The sequence below is a fragment of the Strix uralensis genome, chromosome 1, assembly GCF_047716275.1.
Source record: "Strix uralensis isolate ZFMK-TIS-50842 chromosome 1, bStrUra1, whole genome shotgun sequence".
Lineage (NCBI taxonomy): Eukaryota > Metazoa > Chordata > Aves > Strigiformes > Strigidae > Strix > Strix uralensis.
In genome coordinates this window covers 114,676,202-114,696,900 of record NC_133972.1, presented here as the reverse complement: position 1 = coordinate 114,696,900, position 20,699 = coordinate 114,676,202, and the positions used below count along the sequence as shown (strand labels likewise).

Below are 20,699 nucleotides of genomic sequence, written 5' to 3'. Positions count from 1 at the left end.
CTTGGAAATAAGGTTTGCATTCCCCAGGCATCTCCAGCAGCTCTGGTTGAAGATTAAATTCTTTTAGCTTTATATTTAATGATTTCAAGAATTTGTGGAATGTATGAGTATTACACATATGGACACTTTGTCCATACTTGAAAGCAAATTGCTGTCAGACTGCATGAGAAGTGTCAGGCAAAACAGATAAACAACAGAACACCCTTCCCTGCCTTAGCGGTCTTACTGCTCTGAAGTGTTCTGGGACACTTCTGGGAGCATACTCTTATGTCTCCTCTGCATTTCAAGGGCTCTTTAAAATCAAATATCTTGCATACTTGTACTCGTTCTCTTGTCATGCCTGGTCCTATAATTAAGCCAGAGTAACATTCTACCTACTCGCTACCTCAAGACCATGATTTCCCAAATGCTGAAATCAATCTTTTTCTGTTCCTTTACAAAGCTTTCTCTGTGCATTTGTAGATTTTATCCATTTTGTCTTATTTCCCCAGTAATGTGTTTTTGCCATTCTGTGTCTTACAAATTTTCACTGCTCAAGTTCTAGCCCCAGAAAAGTTATATTGCCACTGAGACAGATACTGTAATAATCCCTTTGAGAGTGTACTGACTCCCAAGGGCATCACCATTGCCTGATGAGAACATAGGCATGATGATCTCTTTGTTCCCAGCCCAGGAAGATTTGTTTCAGCTTCTCTTTGCCAACAAGAGCTTCCACATTTGCTGAAACATTCAATGATATGACAGGTAAAAATAAATTAATTGAACTTCAGAGCCTGTATCTGACTTCATGAACTGTGCTAGCATATTGATTTTGTTTGGTTTCCTGGGGGAGTAGGGGGTGAGCTGAAGTTTTTATTTCAGGGTGCTTCATCCTCTTAGATGTTTGGGCTGCATGGAATTCAATGTTTCAAAATATACCCTCCTGGTACATCTCATTCCTGGGCATTCAAAGTACAAATTATGCAGCTAGATTTGTTTTGTTTAAGGGAGTTTCAATATTTTCCTGCTTATCACAAAATTCACTAGCCAGAAGAGGAAAGTTTATGCTAGAAATCAGAATCTCATTTTTTACACTGACAATAATTAAACACTGAAATCCCATAATCAATGTGCTGTTGAACTCTGTCTCTGCAAATCTTTAAATTAAGACTAAGAACCTTCCTAAAAGAAATGTAACCCCACCAGATGTTATCTGTGCTAACATACTACAATACTAAGTAAGAATGTAAAGCCTTAAGATATATATAAGAATTATGGGAGAAAACCTGTCACCTTTGCAATTCAAAATGTTAGATTAAGTGACCAAAAAGTCCAATCCAGTGGCTGGAAATTGATCACAGAATAAGGATTTCTTGCCATCTCTTTTTAACCTGGACAGTCTTACCTCTGAAGAGAGCTGTAAAAGGGACTGCAGAAGATGCCCTCCACACCATAAATATAAGACTTTATTTGGAGACAATATCTAAGCTGTTACTGAGATTGACTTAAAGTAGCTTTTCAGAAGGAATGAATAACTGCAATGCTGAGATATCATTACTTAAAATATGGTATATATAAGAAGGAACATTTTAAATTCATCCAGCTTTCTTCTCACTATTGATTTTTAGCTAGCTACTTTTTTTCAGTTGTATAAATTTATTTTAGTCCTGCCTGACTTCCATAAATATCAGTTTTTAAGTTCCTGAATAGTTTTTTTCTTTCTTCAGGAAAGCATCACAATCTTCTGTGTGTGTGTGTGTGTGCTTGTGCCTAACAGATGTCTCATACAATGGTAATTAACTATGAAATTCCTTTATAAAGTAGAAATTATATGCAAGAGAAAATAACCTTACAATGGAAGAAAAGATCAAAATTGTACTCAGCTTCTCTATCACTGATTTTGCTGTTCTTTTTGGCAATGAGAGAACCTTGGCTTTCCTCTACATGAAGCATAGAGGACCCCAGGATTCCAAGCAATCATTTAACTGCAGTAGACCTCTTAGGAACCCAGACATCCCTAAACTTGAGGAAAGCAATTGTTAAGGTTAATGTTGCCCTTCAGGAGAGTCAAAGAAGAATGATTGGATGTACATGATCCATATGTTATGAATTGTTAGTCTTTAGGAACAACATGGTACCTGGCAAATCAGTATCACAATGTTTGAGAAATGCTGTTTAGAGAGTGCAATGTAGTTCGTTTCAAATCCAATTCTTGATTCTGAGATTATTGCCTGACATTCAGCTGCCGCTCTTTCAATACAAAATCCAAACACTGCAGCTCAAATAATGACACAAAGTATATTAGGACAATATTGTACACTTAAGTACTTTTAAAAATGCAAGATATCCCTAGGCCAAGTTAGTATTATTATAAAGATTGAACAAGTAAAAAGTGAAAATGAGAGAGCAGCAGATGCAGTTGCAATGCTGTCAAAGGAGAATGCAAATCTGCTTCTTACATTACTAATTTATTTTGTATTCAGGATTTAGAATTTACTGATGAATCTTTTTGTCACATCATCCATCATAGCCTGGCACTAGAGAGAAGGAAGATAGAAAAATTAAAAACCTGCTTGTTACTGTAAACTGAAGAGCATGAACAACATCCATCAAAGACAGACAGATGGAAGATAAAAAGTGTTAGCCAGAGCCAAGTGATCTGTGCTGATTTTCTTTTAAACATTTATTAAAATGCTCTAAATGCAGATTCACTTTCTTTTGTTAAATATTTATTATTATTTCTTTTGCTGTGGACTGGAAACTGCAAACAGTAATAAATTAATTGTAAGGGTCTGTAATTTTGCTCTTGCTTTTATAAATACATTTGCATCTTCTGATGAAGTGTCATTTTTTAGCTCTGAATTAGCAGAGACACATCCTATATCAGCTGTTAAGTAAGATGCTCTTTCCTTTTCTTTGCCGAGAGAGTCACATCTGTCATTAGTGGAGGACAGATACTGCACAAGGGACCTGATACAAAGCTACCTGCTGCCAGTGGAAGTCTTTTCATTGATTCAGTAGGCTTTAGATCAAGGTAGAGATCAACTCTTGTGTACCCTCAAACCATAAATATCTGAGCTTTTACTTACAAAGAAATACAGATATTTACTTCTTAAGAGGTAGTCTGAATGCCAGTCTATTTCCAAATTGGAGCTAATGCAACTGTACCCTCAGATTATGCAGTATTAAAACATATACCAGAATGACTCGTCTTTGTAGATAAAATTGCAAGTTGTAACATTTATGATAGCAGTGCTACTGGGCCTTAGACAGCAAGTGCAAGGAAGAGGTAAGAGTGTCAAAGGCTGTGCTCTGACACATAATGCACAGTGGGAAACCTGTAAAAAAGGAAACCCAAGTGTGCATAAAGCAAAATTCAGAGGGCCTTTCTGAGTGTCAACTCAAGTAGCTCTGCCCAGTAATTGCACAAACAAAGCTGAAGGGAATGGAGAGACCCTTTTTTGGCTACAGGGGAAAGAAGAATGAAGTGCTTTTGAGGAACTTCACAACTAAAGCAGAGAAGAAAAAAAAGTGAAGAGGTTTGAGGAGGGTGAGTTGAAGTCAACGTATCATGAGCTTAGCTCATGTGCATGTTAATGAAAGGCAGGGGGACTACATGAAAACAAACATGAAGACACATGTCAGGAAACTATATTCATTGTAGTCTACAGCAGTGTGATACACCTACCAAGGAGGAAAACAAATGCATATAAAGTAATAGTTTTAGAATTAGTTTTAACCTAGCAGGAAAAAGATCTATGTATCAACACAGGTGGCATGTTGAACTTGGTTTCTCAATTCAAGTAAGTAAGTGTTCAGAAAAGCTAATAGTTTTTTATTCCATTACGAGAAGGTAGAGAATAATATGAGAAAGTGAGTTAGTATAAGTTGACCCTCATTTTCAGTACAGGACTGATTTGTACTACATTATTCCAGTTTTGTGTCAGCAAATCTCCATTAAAATCCTGTACTATCACAGAGTACAGATAGCCAGCCGGCTGCATTACATTTTGTTTGCAGCAAAAGAGTTCATCTCTCAGCAAAAGCACATTGGTTGCTGGCATAATATTCTCTGTAAGAGACTCCTACCTCTGCAGTTGTCTGTTCTGCAAGGTCAAAAATAATCCCTTCAGCTTCTTCATAGTCTACAAAACATGGGCCCTGTGAGAAAATGCAAGATCCCTGTTTCTGCACTGGGCCCTCAGGGCTGTGCTAGAATGAATATTCATGTATTAACCCCATTTAACTTTGGGCATCCGATTTAGAAGTTGGCAGGCTCTTAGGTTCTTTGCTGAGTGTTGAATCATACTCTGAGAAATCTGTTAACATATTTAGAGGCAAAGCTCCATTTTCAGGCACTTAAGGTAGATGTATAAAGTTAGACCTTAACTTAGGTTGTATGTGGGACTGCCACATCAAATTTCCCTGTTATCCTTTCCAGACTATCATATCCTAGTGGTGCAGTTACACAGGAAACTGAGATGACTTGATAGCTTGCTACCTTCAAAAGGAAGATAGCAACATCCTACTCCCCTACCTCTGCTGCTTCCACATTTCTCCCTGGACAACCCTTCCCAACCTTAAGACATCTCAAGCATTGTCTGTGCAGTAAACAAATTCAGTAAACTAAATCCATCTGGAAAAAAAAAATATACAAGAGAAGCAAGCAATTTTGTGTTGTTATGGCAAGTTGAATGGGTTTATTGACTCCCTGCTTTCAAAGACTCTGATGTGCATTTGCCTTCAAGAGCAGACATGTCAGAGCAGACACAAGAGAATTGGGACTGGTGCACAGAGACAGGAGCAGATATGAAGTGGTAAAGGAGGAGTTGAAGAGGAGAGAGGAAAGATTAAGGGAGGAAGAAGAGAGAGAGATACCTCAACCCCTTGAAGAAACAGAGAGCAGTTAGGTTGTATCTGTTGTCTCATTGAGCTGCATCAAGAGAAGGGATTAACTATTTTTTTATGTCATAGGCAATGACTGTATTTTCTCTCACTTTCAGTCTTTAATATGGGGCAATTTTGTTGAATGACTGAATAGGTAATGCATCTTATTTACTTTGTAAGTTCCCGTTTCACAATTTTTAACACACTTGACTACCAGCAAAAGGAAGTCTGCATTGTAGTTATATTTAATCACTAATTCCAATTTAAAGATAAATATGTCCACTGCTTCCCAAAATGAATGGCATTTGCTAGTTTTCTTGAGAACTGAGTTTTATTTTAATTGTTCTACTGGGCTTAGAAGAACTAAACTGCAGCAACAGATCCCTAACCCAACAAGACTGACACAGATAGAAGCCTGTAGCAAACATATTCATATACCAATAAAATATAAGAAGTCTACTTTTCTCTGCCTAAACATGCTTCCCTTCTCTGTGTGAGATTTGTTTTGTTCATTTCCCTTGTGACTCTAAAACATAAACAGAAAAAAAAATCTGAGTGCCTTTTTTTCTACTGAAGTGTAAACTCAGGCTTTAACTTTCATTTTGATCTTAACTTCATGCATATTCACAGCTGGAAACTTCTCACTAGAGTTAATGAGCACCTTTGGTTTGAGCTAGCTGACCCATGTGATGTTCTGAGTTTGAAATCAAGAGCTCAGTTGTTGTGTGCTGTTATTACGAATGCTCTGTGCAGTGACTTCATAAAGGAGTTCACTTAAGTGTTGAAAACTTGAGTTAACATCACTGTGAAAACAAACCAAGAGCTTGTACAAATGACTAATCTTGAGATCACCCTTATCAGGACATTGCAATAGTCAAAAATCAGTAGAGAACTTTACAACAATGCTTTAATCCAAACCTAAGTGTAACCCCAGAAGAAACTGTCTTTTCGAACACATTTAATTCTCAGTCTTTTTATTGAAGTTCCTAAACAATGCTAGTTCTGATGATGGATTCCCTGATGGAAACCCGCCTCCCAGGAAATTAGCTTTTACAATCACTGCAGTCATTGTACACGTGCTATGGAAGAGATACTGGACTTTGAAAAGTGTAAGTATTTCTTGATCCGAGTTAGACAGGGATAAATGAACTATGTATTAAAGTCTTTCCACATATTGGAGCCAAGTGGAATCTTCAGTCAAACAAAATTTTAAGTTTTTTTTTTAAAAAAAATTCCTAATATATTTAAAGCATGGTTTTTTATGTAAATGCATTTGAAAAGACTAGATAATGAGTTCCTATATTGCATACAATACAACTAGTAGCCTCTTTTCGATTTGCTTCAGAAGTTGAAGGATAAAAATATGCGTACAGTGGGAACTGGATATCAGGCAGTTAACTGTTTATGGTTTTATCTGGCTTGATTATGAAGTTAGAAAGGTAGATCTATGGGAATATAGTTGAGAAGACACGTCCTGCTTTAGAATATTGTTATGAATATTTGATGAAAACATAAAATGTACCTGCATGACTACAGAACATTCTTCAAATTTCAAGAGGTGAATCGAAATTGAGCTTTCCAGTTTATGAAAGGAACTGATACATGTTGGTGACAGATTTCAAATCTGAAGACCATTTTATATCATTAAGGTTCTAGGAGTAAATAGAAAATTGGAGCACAGCTCAGATAAAAGATAATAAAGCCATAGAACAAAGTTCAAGGAAATGAGAATAAAAGGAAAGAGTATAAATGAGTTCAAGAGATTCCTAGGATACAATTGTTTCTCAACAAGGAAGAGACTGATGGATATGATGAAAAGGTGAGAAGTTGAATTGTGGAAATAAAACAAACCTAGGGGGAAAAAAAAAAGTACACATGCTGAGCTGCTTGGGCACTTTGAATTTCGAAAGTGTCTCATGTTCACTAACCTCTGATAGAATTCTTTATCAGTTTGATTTGATCGTACTGCAGGGTGCACTGTGGCAGACTTTTGCCAGAGCTGCCCATTGCTTCAATGAGAGCTGTTAGCTAGAAAGTGAGATGCTGTCTTTAATTATTTCCCTTGAAATATGGAGCCCTATTGTGTGTATTGCATACTATTTTTAAATAAGATTCAAGCCTTTGAGAAAGCCACATGTGACCAAGTTTGCTGAGGCAGTCCCAGGTTTTTATATGCTATTTTAGGGGCCATTTTCTCTTCTTCTTTTTACAGGAAGCTTAATGTGGCTTCGTTTTCATTTTGGCAGTCAAGTTGTCCAGGATGTAGCAACTATAACATGTTTGTTCAAGTCATAACATCACCCTGGTAAAACAGTGTTGCGTAGCCCCTTTTCACCATCTGCGTGTAGCTGTGACAGCTACTGTTTGAAGGCAAGCTTGCAGGTTTGCCCAATGAGTTGGCAACCTGGCCTAAAAATAATTAACAAAAGAAGAAAAATTGGTGCAAAACCATTCTTGCTGACCATCAAGAATAGGTGAGTGGCGGAATTGTATGCATGATTTGTTCTTTCTCTTCTCACTTCTTTCACTTTCTGAAAGAGAAGTATGGTTCCTCAGTTTTCCTACGGCAAGTTCCAGTGCTCTAACCAGATCCTCTCTACACTAGTGGGAGCCAAGGAAAGTTCAAAACTTGCATACCAAATGACAGTTAAGTAATCTTAATATATAATGCTGAAAAGCGCAGGCTTGCTTTTCCTTTTTGAAATATTCTTTGTTTCCTAAGATCACTTTCCTGTTGTTTTCGGCTGGAACAGCAGCAGGCCCATAAGAATGTCACTTATGTCTAATTATATAGACTGTATTGTCTGATTTCAATTGACATGTATTCTGTGAGGGTATTCATACACTCTTAAACTTAGAGACTTCTTGTTCTTTTCAATTACAGAAGTAACAGAGGCCACAGCTAAAATCAAGAGAGAAATTTGGCAGAGGAAAATAGGAAACACTGTTTGCCTGTGTCTCTACTCTTTCACTTGGTTTCTTCTGCTTTATCTATATCCTTGTGCAGACTCACTCATCATGTTAAATGAATGAATGAATATCAACCTGGGAAAGTCAAAGAGCATTCTTTGTTTGTTTGTTTGTTTGTTTGAACACAAGCATCCCAAGATTTATAAATCATCCCACCCTTCTGAATTTACTTAGTCTGGCTATCAGGTGAATGCTCTTTCCTGAAAGGAGCTTTGTATGTATTTTGTGAGCTCTCTCTGGAAACATAGAGAAGAAAATGTACCTCTCAGGTTGGATTTGCATTCACAGTGCTGAGCACTGTGGCTGTGATCCAGCAAAGCATTTAAGGTTAGTTTATCTTTAAGTATAATCCCATTGAAGTTAGTGGCATGATCCATGTACTTAAATTTAAACTCATATTTGAGTGCTTTGCTGGATCACAGCCAGAGTACTCAGTACCTTACAGGATTGAACTCCCTCTCTTCTTTGACACTGGCCTAAGGCAAGATATAGAGAGATGTGTGAATATATGTTCTTTATAGTATAGAGGTTAAATACAGTATTATTCTCAGGATTACTTCATATTTCTTTCAATGAAAGACATTCTCCAGTTTCTTAAAACTTGCCAGTTGTACTAAAAGTGAGGACATTACAATTCCGAAAGAGTATAACTAAGACTGTCACTCTCTTTTTTTTTTTTTTTTTTTTGATCATGCTGAATTTTATAACTCAGGAGATTCAGGTCAAGTTGGTGTTCTGAATGAAGGTAATTTGTTAACACATGCTTAAATCCCTGCAATGTTCTGCTGACAAAGGCTAACTTAATACACAACAGATTTGACACATCTCCAGTGCTAGTATACATTTTAAATGAAAGTGCATTTTACAGATTGGACTAACTTGAGCAATTTAGAGCTGATTGAATGTCAAGTGCTTCAGGCAGCCAACATAAAATATTTCTGTACAAGTTTGTTTAAAGCTGGTTTGAATACTGAGCCCTACTGTTCCTTTTGAAATATGAACATGTCTTGAACATCAGAAAATATGTAATCCACTATAGAAACAATAGCCAACATCTGCTGAGGTTTATTATTAACTTGGTGAGATTTTTGGTATGTGAAATATTCATAATTGTAAGAATTATGGAATTAATTCAATTAGATAAGAAGAAAACTGCTGAGTTTGTGTAAAATCTGAGGGCCTTGGGGGTTCAGTTTGGGGTTTTTTTGTTGTGCTTTGTTTGGGGATTTTTTTGTGTTTCTGGTTTTATTTTAATTTCAAACATACGTCAAAGGTAGCCAGTGCACTGTCTCCATCAGATTAAACCAACTATAATGCCTATAAATTAAATTAATTTGTTAATAATTTTTTTTAATTGACTGTCTGACAGAATATTTAAAGGTGATATCAAATCAGTCTAATGTGAATAACTTTGACTATAAACATGGATTCACTTGAGAGGCGTTTTTCTCCTCCTTCTTTGTGTTTTCTTTTTTTTTCCCTCTTAAGTATCCTTTTCCAATTTAAAGTCCATATTCCTTATCTGAATATCAGCCAATCGGACTTTTTATCTGCACAGACTAATGTACATTCCAAGTCTTATTTACTTGATTATAAAGCCTGGTTTGATGGGATACAATCACTTTTCTGTTCTCAATGACCAACTGAATGGTGACATTACTCAGAATTCCATTTAGATGATGCAAATGACCTAATCTGCTTGTCTTCTGTCATGGCAATAACTGAACTGAAATGTCAAAGCAAACTTAGTAAACAAAATCTCCCTTTTATATAACTGAAATTATGCTAGGGGAAGTTTAGGAATATCAGTTACGGAAACTGTTTTGTTTCTTTCTCTTACATGACATAGGTATACACACCCATACTCATTTTATATAATGGCATTCCAGGATTTTATATTCTAAGCAAATAAGAAAGAAAAAAATGCATAACAAATAAGTAAAATGACACTAAATTAAAACCACAGCAGTTATTTTGTTTTGATTTCAATAATCATAGAATGATTTGGGTTGGAAGGGACCTTAAGGTCATCTAGTTCCAATTCTTCTGTTACAGTCAGGGACACCTTCCACTAGTTCAGGTTGCTCAAAGATCCATCCAGCCTGGCCTTGAGCACTTCCAGGGAGGGGGTATCCACAATTGTCTGGGCAAGCTGTTCCAGTGTCTCATCACCCTCTCCATGAAGAACGTCTTTCTACATCTAATCTAAATTTACCCTCTTTAGGTTTAAAGCCATTACCCCTTGTCCTATCACTATATGCCCTTGTGAAAAGTCCCACTCCAGCTTTTCTGCAGGCCCTCTTTAAGTACTGGAAGGCTGCTAAAAGTTCTCCCCAGAGCCTTCTCTTCCCCAGGCTGAACAACTCCAACTCTCTAAGTCTGTACTCATAAGGGAGGTGCTACAGCCCCTTGATCATCTTCGTGGCCCTCCTCTGGACTCACCCAACAGGTCCATGTCCTTCTTATGTTCGAGACCCCAGAGCTGGACACAGTACTCCAGGTGGGGTCTCATGAGAGCAGAGTAGAGGGGGAGAATCACCTCCCTCAACTTGCTGGCCACACTTGTCTTAATGCAGTCCAGAATACAGTTGGCTTTCTGGGCTGTGAATGCACAGTGCCAGGTCATAGTCAGTTTCCCATCCGCTAGTACTCCCAAGTCCTTCTCTGCAGGGCTGCTCTCAATCCACTCATCACCCAGCCTGTGCATGAGATTGCCCTGACCCATGTCCAGGACCTTGCACTTGGCCTTGTTGAACTTCATGAGGTTTGCATGGGCCCACCTCTCAAGCCTGTCAAAGTCCCTCTGGATGCCATGCCTTCCCTCCAGCATGTCAACCACACCTCACAGTTTGGTGTCATTGGCAAACTTACTGAGGGTGCACTCAATCCCACTGTCCATGTCACCAACAAAGATGTTAAATAGTACCGGTCCCAATATCAACCCCTGAGGAACACCACTTGTCACTGCTCTCCACTTGGACATAGAGCTGTTGACCACAACTCTTTGAGTGTGACCATCCAGCCAATTCCTTATCCAATGAGTGGTCCATCCATCAAATCCATATCTCTCTAATTTAGACACAAGGATGTCATACAGGATAGTGTCAAAGGCTTTGCACAAGTCCAGGTAGATGACATCACTTGCTCTTCCTTTATCCACCAACACTGTAACCCCATCGTAGAAGGCCACCAAATTTGTCAGGCATGCTTTTCCCTTAGTGAATCCATGTTGGCTGTCACTAATCACCTCCTTATTTTCCATGTGCCCTAGCATATTTTCCAGGAGGATCTGCTCCATGATCTTGGCAGGCACAGAGGTGAGACTGACTGGCCTGTAGTTCCGCAGGTCTTACATTTTTCCCATTTTAAAAATGTGGGTTATGTTTCCCCTTTTCCAGTCAGCAGGAACTTCACCATTCTGCCATGACTTCTCAAATATGATGGATAGTGGCTTAGCCACTTCATCTACTAGTTCCCTCAGGACCCACGGATACATCTCATCAGGTCCCATGGAACATTTCTTCACATTCCTTAGGTGGTCTTGAACCTGATCTTCTTCTACAGTGGGTGGTTCTACATTCTCTTAGTCCCTGCCTTTGTCTTCTGTGACTTGGGCTGTGTGGCTGGAGCCCTTGCTGGTGAAGACAGAGGCAAAAAAGTTGCTGAGTAACTCAGCCTTCTCCATAACCTGCGTGACCAAGTCTCCCCCTTTTCCTTCCAGAGAGAGCCCACATTTTCCCTGGTCTTCCTTTTATCACTGTTGTACCTGTAAAAGCTTTTTGTGTTGCCCTTGATGTCCCTGACCAGATTAATTCTATCAGGGCTTTGGCTTTCCTAACCTGATGACTGGCTGCCCAGACAGTTTCTCTGTATTCCTCCCAGGCTACCTATCCCTGCTTCCAGCCTCTGTAGGTTTTCTTTTTATGTTTGAACTTGTCCAGGAGCTCCTGGACAGGTGTTCTGGTGGTCTTATATGACATCGTCTTTGTCAGGATGCATCACTCCTGAACTTGGAGGAGGTGATCCTTGAATATTAACCAGCTTTCTTGGGCCCCTCTTCCCTCACAGGCTTTATCCCATGGTAGTCTGCCAAGCAGACCCCTGAAGAGGCCAAAGTCTGCTCTCCTGAAGTCCAGGGTAGTGAGCTTGTTAAGTGCCCTCCTTGATGCCCTAAGGATCTTGAACTCCACCATTTCACGGTCACTGCAGCCAAGGCTGCCCTTGAGCTTCGCACTCCCCACCAGCCCCTCCTTGTTGGTGAGAACAAGGTCCAGCATAGCAGCTCTCCTCGTTGGCTCCTCTGTCATTTGGAGAAGGAAGTTATCATCAGGGTATTCCAAGAACCTTCTGGATTGCTTGTGCCCTGGCATAAGCCCCTGTGTTGTCCCTCCAAAAGATATTGAGGTGCTTGAAGTCCCCCATGAGGACCAGGGCTTGTGAATGTGAAGCTGCTCCAGTCTTCCTGGTCAGGTGGGACTGCAGCAGACCCCCACTATAACGTCACTTGTCCCTGCCCTCCCTTTAATCCTGACCCATAAGCTCTTGGTTGGCTCACCATCCATCCACGGGTGGAGCTCCATGCACTCCAACTGGTCATTGACTGACTACCTCAGTCAGTCAGTCAGTCAGTCTGATGAGCTAAGCGGGTGACAGCCCCTCTTCGTCTCCCGTGCCTGTTGTTCCATTCTAATACTCCAGTCATAGGAGTCATCCCACCACATCTCTGTGATGCCAATAACATCACAGCCCTGCTGATGTGTGCACACCTCTATCTCCTCTTGTTTATTCCCCATGCTATGTGCATTTGCATAGAGGCACTTAAGTTGGAGCCCCCATGAAGCTGACTTACTGGCTGGAATTCCTTTGTGCTGCTCTTCAGGTGCTCTCCTGCTGACCTGTGACCCCTCTGCAGGCTCTGGGCATCTATTGCTGACACTGGTAGGAGTGTGGATTGAGGTTCCTCTCCCGCAGCAACTTTAGTTTAAAGCCCTCTTCACCGGTTTAGCAAGCCTATGACTGAAGATGCTTTTCCCCTTCTCTGACAGATGGACCCCATGAGTCCCCAGTAGACCAGGTTTCTCAAAGCAAGTCCCATGGTCTAAGTTACCAAACCCCTGGCTGTGTCACCAGTCCCTTAACCAATTGTTGATTTCCCAGATTCAACTGGCCCTTTCATAATAAATTATGCTTTTATTCAAAATTTGGGCAAAGTTTTCAATGAAGCAAATACTTCCCTTCTGAATATTCAAGTGCTGATAATAGCTGTTCTGTTTCCTCTATTTTTTTTTCTACCTTTACAAAAAGCTTGAGTCAAGCAAGCTACGAATTAACATCAGTATAGTATTAGTAGAAATAACCACAGTAGTTCAAGGTTATTTGTATCACATACTGTGATATGGGTCATGCAAATGCATCAAAATTATCTTTAAACTGTATGTCTCGATAGCAGTTTAGTTTTGACAGCATTGAGATTCCTGGGAAGCAGCTCCTGTTTCTGCTTATAAGGCCTATTTAGCTATCACTGAACTTGCTGGTTTAGGTGCTTTATCCAATCTTCAAGGTATCTAGTGAAAAATAGACAAATAATAATTGCGTGTCCTGCTCTCATATCTTTGTTACAATACAGGCTTCCACAAAATTATAACTCAAAAAAATGGGCATAGTCTTCTAGATTGTCTCAGATACACAGAGGTGCTTTTCCAAAAGCAAATGTTTGAAACTCCAACCCAGTCCTTGCTTGCACACTGATTTGGTGGCATCATGGCAAAAAGTCTTGATAAGTAGTGGTGAAATGCTGCCAACTAGATCTTCCAACTATTTTACTTTTTTCTCAATACCATTCTTAGTTAAATGTAAATGACATTTGATTGTTTAAAGGAGTTCTTATGCTAAGGCAATGTTAATTACAGTATTTCTGTGAGAGCGAGAAGTGAAAGTAGTCAATCTTAGTAGTGTTTCATCACAAGTGATTCAACCTTCCAGGTTGTCTGCACTTTTGATTTTAGGCAGATTCACATGTGCCACAGAACATAATGCCCTTTCCGTAATAAGATTATGTTCCTGACATATTACATATCTTCTAAGCTGAAGATCAAGACGGAAGTTTGGTGGTCTGCAACAGAAATCATACCTGAGATCCTGAAGGGAAATCAAAAGTACTTTTATGACCTTGGTGTGATAGATATTTTTCTTCTTTTTTGGATACTAAACCTACAGGTATCAATATCTGTAAGAAACATTATAGATTCTTGTTGAAAACATTCACTGTTGGAGAGTCTGTGGCTTGGTGTTTCAGTGATCACTTACTTCATGTCAGTGAATCTGAAGTTATTTTTCTGTAAGCAATGCGTGCCAACAGGGAGATTCTTATAGACATCATATTATCTACTATACCCAAGCACATGTATCTAACACAGAGAAAGAAGCTTCAGATTTGAATTCATATCCTTTCTTCAGTTGTTCAATGAACCGTTAAGGAACCAGTGTGAAAGTCTTATTTCTAAATTCACCAAAGTCTGTGATTTTCTTCAGGAATTAAGACAACAGCAATTAAAGAGGAATAAATAGTGAATATAAGGAAGTATATTTGAAGTAGAACTGTGTTGGGTTTGGCTTTTTTTACATCATCAAAACTCCCTTTTTCATAGTTACAAAAATCAGATATTAAATATTGAAGGGTTAATAGGCTGACACAATCCTCTGCTATAAAAACTATCCCCAAAAAGTATATAAAAAATATTTTCTATACTGTGGAATTATTCCATATTTTTAGAAGTTGTGTACTGATTTAAACCCTGTATTTATACCTTTAATCTGACCATATCTTTCAGTAACAGTTGTCAGTCCAGTTTATTAACTTCTACTTATGGTCAACAGCTCAAGTTCATAGAGCACATTTTGTTGTTATGGATATATATGTTTATACAGACACACATCTATGAAATAATATTGGTTATCTTTAGTATAAAAAGTCACCCAGAAACATTCTGAAACATTCAAAGTATGATAAAATCTATTAAATACAATTAACTTAGAATGCATTGTACAATTTAAAGATGAACATCAGCCTCATCATTGTTTATTGCATCTGTGGTCTTCTAACATATTTTTATTATTTCCTGACCCTTTTTTCCCCTCAATTTTATCTGAAATAGGAGTAATTAATTTTAAGATCCCAGTATTGGGAATTAGATAATAAATGTCCTGCAACAGCCAAGCCATGTCATCAGCATTATTTTACTGCAGCTTGATGCTCTTTTTGCCATAAAGATCATTGTGTTTAACACACATAAAAACATATTGACAACCAATCCTACATGCTCCAACTTTTTCCTCCCCTTTCTTCTTCTTCTGCAATACTCCTTGCCTTCGATGAGATATTCTATGGTTCCTTGATGTTAAGTTCTCAAAAGAAGTAGTAAAATTTTCAAAGCCTTAAACACAGAAGGAACAAATCAGTTAGCTTTTGTCTATTAACAGGAAATTGTTGTTGGATTTTCAACAACTTTAACAGTCATGAATGTTTGGAGTCCATCTGTCATCACTTTTGGTTATTCATTTCATACTTGAGACTTAAAAGGAGAGGACACTGGCAGAATAAAGACCCTCTTTTCATTACTGAGACAGTTATATATAAGTATCGTCAAGACTATTCTGTTCCCTGGTTTTAGTAAGTAAGTGGCATCTGACAAACTAAATCATGAGACAATTTGTCCATCCAATGTAGTAGAGACCACACAAACCAAGAGCACCTTTGAAATCCAGAATCTAAGAAGGGTTCCAGTCAGCAGTCTGGTATATCTGGATAACCTCAGAGGGATTAGTTCTCACTGTAAATTGCTTTATTCATTATCATCTTGTCTAGATTTGTCTGGGTATTCAAAGGCTTGACATCTCAAATTTTTAGTTTAACTTAGTGATTTTGCTTTTGTGTTTTCTGACAGAAACTTCATGAATTTTATGAAAAAACAAATCCCATATTGATTATATTTGTTTTGTTTGTAGCCTAATGAGACAGATGCTTAGACAAAATCGTTGACTCAAAAATTAGAACTTGAAAGAATGAAACAAGCTGGGAGAGGTAGCTATAGCTTTCTTTCCCCTGCAACATGACGAGTCCAAACAGTACTGTTCTGTGTGAGTATGACTTAAATACTGCTAAAATTAAACAATGTATGTACACACACATATACACACATATTTACACTCACTGTTCAAAAAAATCAAACAAAACCAATATTCCCTAAAAACATTACTCATTTGGTTATCCTCAGCTATACTCAAATAAAAATGTTGTGCAAGTATAAGATCTGATTTGTAGTAAATAATTCAAATAATTGTATGTAAAAATTTACTTATAAATTTGGTAAAATGCATTTAATTTTTAAAATATTGTATACATTTGACATACTTCAATATCTACTTTACAACTGCACTGGTACATTAATTTCATGTTTCAATATATGAACATTTTGAAAATATTGATTTATTAACAGAAAAAAAGAAAAACAATCCAAGAAACCCAATCCATACACAGATTTCCATAATGGACTCTATTTTTCAAGTACACTTGAAAGTACACGGAAAACAAAAGAAACAGATCTCCAATCTATTCTAATTCTTGGCATGAATGCTTCTTTATTTGTGGATCATTGACCTGACAGACTGGAAAGGCAATGACTTCTATTTCTTTTGGTGTCTCACATCAATCCATTGCTAGGAAAATAGACGAAGGGTTCAGATTTGTATAGTCAGGCATCAGATTGAACTCTGCTGATGGCTATATTTTGCTTTTGTAGGAAGAGTGGGATTATATCATATCCACTGCGTGCACTGTTGCTGAATATGTTGTTCATAAATGTCCTTGTAGGATCAGTTGTACAGTTTTTGTGTACTGTAATATACTAAAGCTTTTAGACAGATAAGCTTTACAGAGGTGCAACTGAGCCATTCTGTACTTTAACAAATTGATAAAGGGGAATGTGGGTCTTTCTTTACATCCCTGAAGGGGAACAAAGAATGAATAAGCAAGTAAATTGAGTAATCCAACTGAAGACTAAGCACAGCTAGGCAGGTAGTGTGAAGAAAACCACTTTTGCAAAGGAAAATGAAACTGTTTGCTTCCATGGGAGGGATAACACTGGATACAGTCTATGGAAAAACAACTGTGGATCACAAATTTTTGTTGTTTATTCTGTGAGATTTGCAATTTCATAGCATAGTCCATAGGAAAATATGCAAACAGCCCTCCCCACCCCACAGCTGTCTGCATAGAAAAACTTCTACCCTTCACAGAGGCCATAAAGCTTTCACCCATTGTTGTTGCTTAATTCTTTTTAGGATATCATAAGCAATAACCGTGGTGAGATGGACTTTGTACCACCACTGTGAAAGGAAAGAGTTAAACGTATCCCACGGTTAGAAAATTCTGCAAGTCTCTAAGCTCTGTGTGATGCAAGGACAAAAATGTGATTCCACAGTAGGGAAGAGAAAGAGCAGACATAGATACTGATTGCTCTTCCCAGTTGTCTTCATGATCTTTTCCTGGGGAAAAGAGCTAGGAGGATTTTTTACTCTTGCCTTTTACATTTCAAAATATGACCATTCTTTGCAGCAGGCCAGGATAGGAGGTGTAATTGGACCAAGCTGTCTACCATGTAATGACCCAAAACCAGAATGCTGAAGCCTTTCCTTGGTTAGTCACCCTTACTACTACTGAAGAAAAAGGAGTGAATGGGTAAACGCTTAAGTGTCTTCTTACTCTCAACAAGCATTAGAAGAGCTAAAAGTGTCACTTATGATAAAACTAGCATGACGTTTTGCATAGAGACCTACAATTGTTGTAGAAATTGAACAGAAAAATCATACTACTATTTGCAGCTTCTCAGGACTGAAAGAAAATACATGAATCATTTAGTACCATAGTCTGCTGTTATATCGTGGTTTTCATTGCTCAAGTGGGTCAATGATAAATTGGTTTAACTGATTTTGTTGCTCAGAGCCAGACTACTTTGGCCATAGAATAATTCTAAGCTCTAGAACTAATTCTGAGGAAATGAATAGGGATAAAGGAATATACCATCTTCTGATGATAAGTATTATTCTTCCAGTGACAAGCCAAATTACTTTCTGACCAGTTTGTACCTCCCTAATCTTCTTTTAAACCAAACATAGTGATAATGATCATGGGAGGCATAGCATGATATGTAATATTTTCTGTGTTTATATTATAAAGTTGAACTGAGAAATAAAGAAAGTCTATGAAAATAAATAGGAAAAATGTTGATTAATTTATTCACTTTTCTATCTTTAGTTGTAAATCATTTAAAAAAATATATATATTGCTTTCCTTGCCCATAACAATCCTGAATTCTATGAAAATAAAAATTAAACTTAAAAAGAAATTATGAGTTGGTAATATCTGACATTTTTTATCTGGTCAATTAATAATTAATTTTAATTTTTTTTTTCCTTAAAATGAAATAAATTCCAAAATGGAACATCATTTCAATCAACTAAAACTTGAACAAGCAACTAAAACTGGAAAATGTTAAAGCATAATACTTTAGTAAGTATTCTTTTTCCTTCCTGTGTAAGACAAAGAAATTTGTCAATACTTACATTTCTCCATCTATTCATATTGCTTTCAAGAAATTTTTTTCCCAAAAAAAAAGTTTTCATTAGAAAATTCCTAGATAGTTGATATTAGTTGCATAATAGAAACAATTTTTTAAGAAATACACTTTAACATCAACAGCAAAAATGTTAAAGCAAGCAATTTTTGAAGGTTTTGGAATCTGCATATTCTCATGGTTACTGAACGCTACCTCTTCTGATAAAGTGGATCAACTATAATCTATACTGAAGTGAGTTTAAAATGTCCTTATTGACACCTGGATCAATGTCAGTGAGTCACACTTTAATACTCACTCAGCACAATTTGTTTCAGAACCTCAGAGCAGGGTTTATAAAGGTCTATGATTTCCTTTATAAACTCTCCTATTTTTGATGGGGTTAGATCAGAGCCTGGTACAAGATATTGCAAAGTCTTTGATTCCTGCTTTCACGCTCTGGTGCTTCTGAGACAATTATGCCTATTCTAATTAAATATTTGCCATACTGTAGTCAGTGTAGACTATAATATTTATGTTTCTCCAAAAATAGGATATGAAAAAACTCAAAGTGTTCTTCATCTTCCATATCCTACACAAGCTACTGAGCTTCTCAACCGGGGTTTGAAGGTGGTTTCAAAATGAGGTATGGAAGAATAGATGGAGCCATGATTCATAATTGATAGATAATGACTGAGGCATTCATCTGTGAAATATCTGCGTGTTTTCATTTAGTTGCAAATGTTCTTTACACAGTTCAATATATGAGATAGGTTAGTTTGGAAAACCTGTACACCCTTTCAAACAACAGAGATGCTCTTCAGGACAACTTGGACAAGTTGAAACTGAGGAAAATACATAAACACATCAAGTAAAATGAGGAAAACTAGGAACATGCTAGCTATTATGATGGAGTAACAGCAAGGCATAGTGAACCACAGATCCATTCTGATTTTCAAACCTACTTCCTGAATGTGCACACTGCTTTCTCAAAAGTGCAGGACAGCTTTACAAGAGCACCTTTACAAGCTCTTGATCACCATCTATACCTATATAACCCCATCCTAGACATGAGGAAATTAGGGGTTTGCTGCTGTCGTGTCCAAGACTGTCTTGAAACAGGACTCTGAGGGAGTCAAAAACAAGTCCCAAAGTTTAGACACTAGGAAGACAGATGTGCAAGGGAAAAACAAATGCCATACCTGCTCTCTTCATAAAATCAGTTGTCTCTTGCTGTCGAGGAATTCCTCTTAGATTCCCTTTTCTATGTGTGGCTGTGTCTCAACATTCACTCATTTTGTACATCATTTATCACTGCCAGCACTGGGAGCTACACCAGCATCTGTGGGATATGTAGTATGTTTTGGATGAAAGCTCTCCCTGTTACCTTTAACAATGCCAATTGTTCTATATCCCCAGTGTTCTGCACTCATCTTTGGTGCTTAGAAACAACATTCCCAGCTGCAGTGTGAAAGGGTTTTGAATAAATATTAGGCAGACAGCAAACATAATATATATAAGCTTTACATGAATTTGCATTTTAAACTATGAGCCATATGGTAAGTTCTAACATTCTTTACGAGTGTGTGCTGGATTTGTATGTGTGGTGGGAGTTTTTTGAAGTGGGGGAGGGGGCTACAGAGGTGGCCCCTGTGAGAAGCTTCTCAAAGCTCCTACGGCTCTGTAGGAGCCAACTCTGCGCCAAGGCCGAGCCAATTAGTGATGGTGGCTGTGCAAACCTGGGAGGACTAGTTGCAGCTGTGAGGAGTTGCGAGGAGGACACCTATGTGAGCACCAAGGTCAGTGGAAGAAAGGAGGAGGTGAGGGGGAGGTGCGCTGGAGCAGAGACCCCCCTGAAGCCTGTGGTGAGAGGGCAGGCTGTGCCCCTGCAGCCCATGGATGTTCATGGTGAAGCAGATGCCCACCTGCAGCCTGTGGAGGACCCCGCACTGGAGCAGGCGGCTGTGCCCAAAGAAGGCCGGGACCCTGCGGGAAGAAGCTCCCGCTGTTGTAGTTCAGTGCTGGGAGGACTGCAACACACGAGAGGGATCACCTCCAGAGCACCTCAGGAAGAACTACAACCCATGGGAAGGACTCATGTCAGAGGAAGTTCATGGGGGACTGTCTCCTGTGAAAGAGACTCCACACTGGAGCAAGGGAAGAGTGTGAGGAGTCCTCCCTCTGAGGACTGACTTCACCCCCTCATTCCCTGCCCCCTGCGCCACTGCAGGGGAGGAGGTAGAGAAACCACGA

At 38.4% G+C, this 20,699-nt stretch overlaps 1 protein-coding gene across 6 annotated transcripts in view; it reads right to left on the bottom strand.

Annotated features, from left to right (window-relative positions):
- The window catches only part of CDH19 (cadherin 19), a 125,411-nt gene extending 105,644 nt beyond the window's left edge, over positions 1-19,767 (bottom strand). For 5 of the 6 annotated variants that reach the window (XM_074877566.1, XM_074877574.1, XM_074877556.1 and 2 more), the window contains exon 1: positions 19,649-19,767. The gene's annotated coding sequence lies outside the window, so the exon portion shown is untranslated. The remainder of the gene's footprint in view (positions 1-19,648) is intronic. The other variant, XM_074877630.1, reaches the window with a different exon arrangement.
- Positions 19,768-20,699: the final 932 nt, after the last annotated feature.